Below are 9,535 nucleotides of genomic sequence, written 5' to 3' on the forward strand. Positions count from 1 at the left end.
CTGGGCAAATAGGACTGATACCTAGCTTATGGAGTCCAAGCCTTACCAGCAAGAAAAGTGACTTGTTTGTTTATTTGTTTTTTAGTGAGAGAGAGACAGACAGAAAGACAAGAAAGGGGAAATGAGAAACATCAACTCATAGTTGTGACACTTTAGTTGTTCATTGATTGCTTCTCATATTGTTTTTATCTGAGGACTCCAGCTGAGCCAGTGACCCCTTGCTTAAGCCAGTGATATTGGGTTACACCAATGACCTTGGAGTTCAAGCCAGACACCTTTGGGTTCAAGCCAGTGACCATGAGGTCATGTCTATAATCCCATGTTCAAGCCTACAACCCTGAGCTGAAGCTGGTGAGCTCGTGCTCAAGCCAAATAAGCCCGAGTCAAGCAAATGATCTTGGAGTTTCAAACCTGGGTCTTCAGCATCCCATGTCAACATCACCACCTGGTCAGGCTAAAAAGGTGACTTCTAGACAGGTCCATGAGTTTTAGGATATTTGAAGGACCTCAAGAAGAGAGGAATGTTCCTAAATTTATAGCTACTATAGGTAAAATCTGATAGTGAGTTCCCAGTTTGCCTCCCTAGCCTCATGAGACTTATTAAAATGTTCTATATAAAATTCCTTATGAAAATTTCCAGAAACCAAACTTAAAATCATCTGTATGGTAAATTACCATTTTTACTATACCTACCTAAATAACTAGGTCAAATTTAATTAAAATAACCTTATTTTAGGGTCAAAAATAATCTTACTTTGAGTCTAAAGAAACATTTTGTGTTTTAGTGAACAAATATCTCTGTACATCATATAGCACTTCCTTCCAGGTTATCAGAGTCAACCTTGCTCATTATCTTTGAACTAATTTAGGTATCTTCCTAAATTGTGAATAACTAATACATCTTCAAACTTGATCTTATCTGGTGATTATTTAATTGACTTGCTCCCCAACTGTGGAAAAAGTCAGTTTTTGTACTTATCTGTTAATTGGACTAGGTCCTATTACCTTCCTAAATTGTGAATCCTTTTCAAATTTTCAATTTTTCTGGCTCTTTAATACAGTCTTTTATATTAACATTTCTCTTTTTATTTTAGATAATTTTTTTTCTAGTGGGTCTAATCTCCAAGACCCTAAAACCACTGATCTCTGCCATCACTTTTGTACAGATGGTTCAACTGATTTTGCAGTAGATTCCTTTAGAAACTATTTCTAAAACCCTGATTCACCCTACTGAGGTTTATGATCACTGCTGAGCTGTTTAGTGATGAATTATATTCATCTTGAACAAAAAGATGAAATTGACCTGTTAACCTTGCTCTGAGCTTTGTGTTCTCCAAAATAAGGGTCAAGAAGTTCCTTTCTCCTTTCATGGTGTAAGAAATGGCTAACCCCAAAAGACCACCTTGTCTTGCATAATTCTGCCATCTTTTCTCAACAACTCAGAGAAGACCATCTCCATTCTTCTTCATGACTCCTGTAGGACGCATAGACAACTTTTTGTCCATCTGCCTCTGTAAAATCTCAGGCCACCTTTCTTTGCTCAAAATATTCTTCATTAATGAACATTTTCTTTACTGTAATATCCTGAATAAAATCATCTCCTTGTTTGACCAGTGGTAGTGCAGTGGATAGGGCATAGACCTGGGATAGAGGAGGTCCCCAGTTCAAAACCTCGAGGTCGCTGGCTAGAGTGCAATCTTATTGGCTTGAGCATTGGCTTGCCAGCTTGAGTGTGGGATCATCTACTTGATACCAAGATCACTGGCTTGGGCTAAAAGGTCACTGGTTTTAGCCCAAGATTAGTGGTTTGAGCAAAGGGTAATTGGTTCAGTGTGAGCCCCCAGTCAATGCACCTCTGAGAAGCAATCAATAAAAAACTAACATAAAGCAATTATGAGTGATGCCTCTCATCTCTCTCCTCCCACTTCCTTTCCTATATTTCACTCTAAAAAAAAACTCCTTAATTGTCTTATGCATTTTGTCTTTCACCAAGCTGAGGAAAACCACTTAAAACCATTGATCAAAGCAAAATTAACCAATTATGTGGGAACAAGTCATGAGCAATGTCCGTAGCAGAGTGATTGGCATCTTAGTAAGCACCTGAAGAAGATATTTAAGTTGACAGGAGGTTGAACAATGTCTACTTGTGTATCAAATGAGAACTTTTGACATAGCAAAAGTGCTTTTGTGACCATTAGGTAAATAGGAATTTACTAGAGCATTTGAGCTATAAAATAATTTTACATTTGATTAAGTAAAGAGAGTTGCAGTGGAATTATTTCATTTTATTAAATACAAGTTTAATTAATTTTTCTAAATTTAGTCAAAATCTGTTAGAATTGTTTTTCTTTGATATTTAAAGGCATATCTTAAATTTTTAATTCAATCAATGCAACTTGACCATAAGAGAATTCTGTTCCATTGGCTGTTGCTTTAAGACTTTCAATATCTTTAGTTTAGCTTTGGAGTCATTATCCCCTGTTCAGGGGAAATTTAAAGAGAAAGGGGTCCTGAGTCTCAGTATTGTTATTTGCCTGATGAGGGAGTTTGGACAAGTCACTCATTCAGTATTTCTGTTTCCTTGGCTGTCAAATGGGTCTAAAAATATGGCTCCAACATCCCAGAAGATTGTTGGGGCGGGGTTCAGATAGGAGAAGGGATGTGAAAAGGCTATGGGAACTCCAGTTCTTTACAAAGATAAGGGGTCACTGCTAAACCATAAGGTTATGAGAAGAGCCACATTCACTTGCAGTAGCTATATCCTGAGCCCCAGACCTAGAACCCCAGGAACTTTGAGTGCACAGGTGAGAGAAAACCAAGGTGGAAAGAATTCCATTGAGGCCCTGGCCGGTTGGCTCAGTGGTAGAGTGTCAGCCTGGTGTGCAGAAGTCCTGGGTTCAATTCCCAGCCAGGGCACACAGGAGAAGCATCCATATGCTTTTCCACCCCTCCCCCTCTCCTTCTTCTCTGTCTCTCTCTTCCCCTCCTGTAGCCAAGGCTCCATTGGAGCAAAGTTGGCCTGGGAGCTGAGGATGGCTCTATGGCCTCTGCCTCAGGCCCTACAATGGCTCTGGTTGCAACAGAGCAATGCACCAGATGGGCAGAGCATCGCCCCCTGGTGAATATGCCGGGTGGATCCCAGTCAGGTGCATGCGGGTGTCTGTCTGACTGCCTCCCCATTTCCAACTTCAGAAAAATACAAAAAAGAAAAGTCCTGAAAGAGAGGAACTTTCAGCAAAGAATACTATACCCATCAAAGCAATTCTTTAAATATGAAGGAGAAATAAAAAAATTCACAAATACAGAAAAGATGAGGGAATTTATCACCAGAAAACCCCCACTCCAGGAAATACTAAAGGAGGTTTTCCAAACAGATACAAAGAACAAAATAAAACAAAACCACAAGTAAAAGCTCCACTGAGAACACAATAAAACCAAATTTAAACTGTGACAAAAAAAATAAAGAAAAAGGGTAGAAGATGGAGATTAACAGTAGCAAAGGACAATAGAGTGCAGAAACACCCATAAGATAGGGTACTACAATCAATATGGTAGGTACCCTTTTTATTACTTAATGGTAACCCCCCTTGAAAAAACCACCACAGAAGCACATGACTTAAAAAAGGTAGCAAAAGAGGAAAGAAGTATGGAATACAAACAAACAAAAACAAATGATAGAAAAACAAAAAAGAAGAATCAAACAAGATACAAAACTATCAGAAAGCAATTTATAAAATGGCAATAGAGAACCCACAAGTGTCAATAATTACACTAAATGTAAATGGATTGAACTCACCAATAAAAAGACAGAGTAGGCCCTGGTCAGTTGGCTCAGCGGTAGAGCATCGGCCTGGCATGCGGGGGACCCAGGTTCAATTCCCGGCCAGGGCACATAGGAGAAGTGCCCATTTGTTTCTCCACTCCCCCTCCTTCCTCTCTGTCTCTCTCTTCCCCTCCCGCAGCCGAGGCTTCATTGGAGCAAGGACGGCCCGGGCGCTGGGGATGGCTCCTTGGTCTCTGCCCCAGGCGCTGGAGTGGCTCTGGTCGCGGCAGAGCGACACCCCGGAGGGGCAGAGCATCGCCCTCTGGTGGGCAGAGCGTCACCCCTGGTGGGCGTGCCGGGTGGATCCCGGTTGGGCGCATTCTGTCTGACTGTCTCTCCCCGTTTCCAGCTTCATCTAAAAAAAAAAAAAAAGACAGAGTAGCAGGATGGATTAAAAAAGAAAATCCAACTGTATGCTGCCTACAAGAAACACATCTAAGCAACAAGGATAGAAACAAATTCAAAGTGAAAAGCTAGAAAACAATACTCCAAGCAAATAACATCCAAAAAAAGCAGGTGTAGCAATACTCATATCTTAGAATGCTGACTACAAGACAGCAAAAGTACTCAGAGACAAAAATTGTCATTTCATAATAATTAAGGGGACACTGAATTAAGAAGACATAACAATTCTTAATATATATGCACCAAACCAAGGAGCACCAAAATATATAAGACAGCTACTTATTGACCTAAAAACAAAAACTGACAAAAATACAATGATACTTGGAGACCTCAATACACCGCTGATGGCTCTAGATTGTTCATCCAAACAGAAAATCAATAAAGATATATTGGGCTTAAACAAAACACTAGAGCACCTGGATATGATAGACATCTACAGGACACTTCATCCCAAAGTGACAGAGTATACATTTTTCTCTAGTGTACATGGAATATTCTCAAGAATTGACCATATGTTGGGCCAAAAAAATATCAGCAAATTCAGAAAAATCAAAATTGTACCAAGCATATTTTCTGATCATAAAGCCTTGAAACTAAAATTCAACTGCAAAAAAGAGGGGAAAAAACGCCCCCTAAAATGTGCAAACTAAACAACATACTTTTAAAAAATGAATGGGTCAAAGAAGAAATAAGCGCAGAGATCAAAAGATATATGCAAACAAATGAAAATGACAATACGACATATCAGAATCTCTGGGATGAAAATTTATAAAGAACTTGTAAAACTTAATACCAGGAAGACAAAAAATCCAATCCAAAAATGGGCAAAAGAAATGAATAGACACTTCTCCAAAGAGGACACACAGATGGCCAACAGGCATATGAAAAAATGTTCAACATCACTAATGATTAGAGAAATGCAAATTAAAACCACAATGAGATATCACCTTACACCAGTCAGAATGGCGCTCATCAATAAAACAACACAGAATAAGTGCTGACGATGATGTGGAGAAAAGGGAACCTTCCTGCACTACTGGTGGGAATGCAGACTGGTGCAGCCACTGTGGAAAAAAGTATGGAGATTCCTCAAGAAAATAAAAATCGAACTGCCTTTTGACCCAGCTATCCCACTTTTAGGAATATACCCCAAGAACACCATAGCACTGTTTGAAAAGAGGAAATGCACCCCCATGTTAATGGCAGCATTGTTCACAATAGCAAAGATCTGGAAACAGCCCAAGTGTCCATCAGAGGATGAATGGATTAAAAAGCTTTGGTATATATATACTATGGAATACTACTCAGCCATAAGAAATGATGACATAGGATCTTTTACAATAACATGGATGGGCCTTCATAACATTATACTGAGTGAAAGAAGTAAATCAGAAAAAACTAAGAACTAAATGATTCCATACATAGGTGGGACATAAAGATGAGACTCAGAGACATGAACAACAGTGTTCGGGTTACAGGGTGGGGGAGGAGAGGGAGGGGGTTCATGGAGGGGAGGGGCACAGAGATCATGGCTTTTCAGCATTTGCCATGTTCCCCCCTTAATCTGTGGACAGACAGCAAATATTTACATATGGTGTTCCCAACTGCTGTCTTAGGGACAAATGCTGATAAACTGTTTCAGCAGTTCCTCCTTCTTCAGGGACTTGTATGTCAACATAGAGCTCCATGCTTCATGGGACATACTCGAGCTCACTCCATGCTCCCTGGAGCTTTAGCACAAGGGAATGTCCACCCCTTTTTTTGTAGTAGTTTTCTTTTATTTATTTATTTTTTGTATTTTTCTGAGGATGGAGATGGGGAGGCAGTCAGACAGACTCCTGCATGCGTCTGACTGAGATCCACCTGGCATGCCTACAGGGTGGAATGCTCTGCCCATCTGGGGTGTTGCTCTGTTACAATCGGAGCCATTCTAGTGACTGGGGCGGAGGCCATGGGGCCATTCTTAGTTCCCAGGGTGGCTTTGCTCCAGTGGAGCCTTGGCTGCGGGCGGGAGGAGAGAGACGAAGAGGAAGAAGAGGGGGAGGGGTGGAGAGGTAGATGGGCACTTCTCCTGTATGCTCTGGCCTGGAATCGAACCTGGGAATCCTGCACACCAGGCCAATGACTCCGACGGGTCTATCATATTAAGCTTTTTACTTAAAAAAAAATTTTTTTTTTACATTTCTTCTGAATGCTGATGAACAAGAGACACCAAATCTTTTTCGCCTGCAAACTACGACCTTCTTTATTGGATCTAGCTAATAACACTGTTTTGTCTTTTTCTAAATGGCCCCAGATATATGGAAAAAATTTATATGGGCGGATGGGGATTCTCAAACCCCTCAGCGAGATCTTCTGAGAATGGCTTTTAAGATACCTAGAGGCAGGAAAAGCCCAATAGAGATCAGGGGAACTCCCAGCTTTTAGGATACACCCTTAAAGGCTCCAACGCCCCAAAGGGGTCTCCTAGGATGCCATCTGGGTCCTGCTTCAATAATGGAAAGGAAGGTCATTGAGCTAAAGCCTGCCAGGCTTACATGCCTCTGCTGTGAGGAAACAGGGACACTGGAAGGTGGGCTTCCCCCTTGCTCCTCTAAGGGAGGGTTCAGTCTCTTCCAGCCCTGCTCCAGCCACCTATGACCTAACCTTGCCCAGAAAGCTGGGGTTTGCCACTGGGGGCTGAAGGTGCCCAGGGCCATCGGCCCCATCTACAACACTGTGGACAAGCCTGGGGTGTTTCTTCCGAGAAGCAGATAAACTGATCTCATTCGCACAAGGGCCACTTAACTATGTGTTGCCTGAATAGTCAGGTTTTTTATTCTTCCCTCAAAGATCTCTGTTGTGGGTGTTGATAGTCCTATTTTCTGCTGCTTTGCTTAATATATGGTGTTTCCTTTACCCTCCTACCTCAATGCCCCACTCATATTTCAGGCTGGGACCTACTCCTAATTTAGAGCTCTCTTTCCTCCTTTTGCCAACTTGTATTATGAATTTACCTTTGCCCTCCAGCTTAGTGTAGCCCAAGGTTCTCTTTACCATGCCACAGTCACAGAGCTCCAGGGAAAAGCAACCTGGTCTCAACTCTCCAGGCAGAGGAGAACGGAAGCTCCATATCCACGCATGCTGCAGATGGCATTTCCAGTCTACCTGAATCATTACCAGCTAGAAGCAGTGGTCATTGGGACTTGGACATGAGCTGCAAAGTATAGAATGGTGACAACAATTCCAGTGCCATGCGGACTTTTCCTGTGGGAACTTTCCTGGACTCTTGCTCCCTGTGACAGCTCCTAACAGACTGAACTGTGGTTGGGTTGCATTTTTCAGGGATTGGGCATGGTGATGGGGCCAACTTGGACTTGGTGAACATGTTAAGGACACTATGGATTCTTTTATGGATTCTTGCTGTATTGGCCAAGAGTTTGCTTAAAGGCTTTTAATCACTGTAAAAAAAAGAGGACTGGATGAAGAATATGGGGCACATATACACCATGGTATACTATTCAGCTAGGAGAAATGATGACATCGGATCATTTACAGCAGAATGGTGGAGTCTTGGTAGCATTGTGCAGGGTGAAATAAGCGAATCAGAAAAAAACAGGAACTGCAGGATTCCATACATTGGTGGGACATAAAAGCGAGACTAAGAGGCATGGACAGGAGTGTGGTGGTTACGGGGGGTGGGGGGAGGGAAGGAGGGAGAGGGGGAGGGGGAGGGGTACAGAGAGAACTGGATGGAGGGTGGCGGAGGACGATCTCTCTTCGGGTGATGGGTACGCAACAGAACTAAATGACAAGATAACCTGGAAATGTTTTCTTTGAATGTATATACCCTGATTTATTGATGTCACCCCATTAAAATAAAAATTTATTTATAAAAAAAAAAAAGCAGAATCTCTGGGATGCAGCAAAAGGAGTAATAAGAGAGAAGTTCATATCACTTCAGGCCTATATGAACAAACAGGAGAGAGCCCAAGTAAACCACTTAACTTCACACCTTAAGGAACTAGAAAAAGAAGAATAAAGACAACCCAAAACCAGCCGAAGAAAGGAAATAATAAAAATCAGAGCAGAAATAAATGAATAGAAAAACTATAGACAAAATTAATAAAACAAAGAGCTGCTTCTTTGAAAAGATCAACAAAATTGACAAACCCTTGGCAAGACTCACCAAGGAAAAAAGAGAAAGGACTCATATAAACAAAATCCAAACTAAAAGAGGAGAAATCACCACAGAGATCATAGATATACAAAGAATTATTGTAGAATACTATGAAAAACTATATGCCACCAAATTCAACAATCTAGAAGAAATGGATAAATTCCTAGAACAATACAACCTTCCTTGACTGAGTCATGAAGAAGCAGAAAGCCTAAACAGACCAATCAGCAGGGAGGAAATAGAAAAAACTATTAAAAACCTCCCCAAAAATAAAAGTCCAGGTCCATTCAAAAAAGACTTGGTTCCTATTCTACTCAAAGTCTTCCAAAAAAATGAAGAAGAAGCAATACTTCCAAACACATTTTTATGAGGCCAATATAACCCTCATACCAAAACCTGGCAAGGATGGCACAAAAAAACAAAAACTACAGAACAATATCTCTAATGAATACAGATGCTAAAATACTAAACAAAATACTAGCAAATCGAATACAACAACATATTAAAAAAATAATACATCATGATCAAGTGGGATTCATCCCAGAATCTCAAGGATGGTTCAACATACGCAAAACGGTTAACGTAATACACCATATCAACAAAACAAAGAACAAAAACCACATGATCTTATCAATAGATGCAAAAAAGGCATTCGATAAAATACAACACAACTTTATGTTTAAGACACTCAACAAAATGGGTATAGAAGGAAAATATCTTAACATGATAAAGGCCATATATGATAAACCATCAGCCAACATCATAGTAAATGGCATAAAACTGAGGACTTTCCCCCTTAAATCAGGAACAAGACAGGGTTGTCCACTCTCTCCACTCTTTTTTAACGTGATGCTAGAAGTTCTGGCCAGAGCAATCAGACAAGAGAAAGAAATAAAAGGCATCCATATTGGAAAAGAAGAAATAAAGTTATTACTTTTTGCAGATGATATGATTGTATACATCGAAAACCCCAAAGACTCTACAAAAAAATTACTAGAAACAATAAACCAATACAGGAAGGTCTCAGGATATAAAATTAATATAGAAAAGTTCATAGCCTTTCTATATGCCAACAATAAAATATTAGAAAACAAACTCAAAAAAATAATCCCCTTCACAATTGCAACAACAACAACAAATACCTAGGA

The sequence above is a fragment of the Saccopteryx bilineata genome, chromosome 3 (assembly GCF_036850765.1).
Source record: "Saccopteryx bilineata isolate mSacBil1 chromosome 3, mSacBil1_pri_phased_curated, whole genome shotgun sequence".
NCBI lineage: Eukaryota > Metazoa > Chordata > Mammalia > Chiroptera > Emballonuridae > Saccopteryx > Saccopteryx bilineata.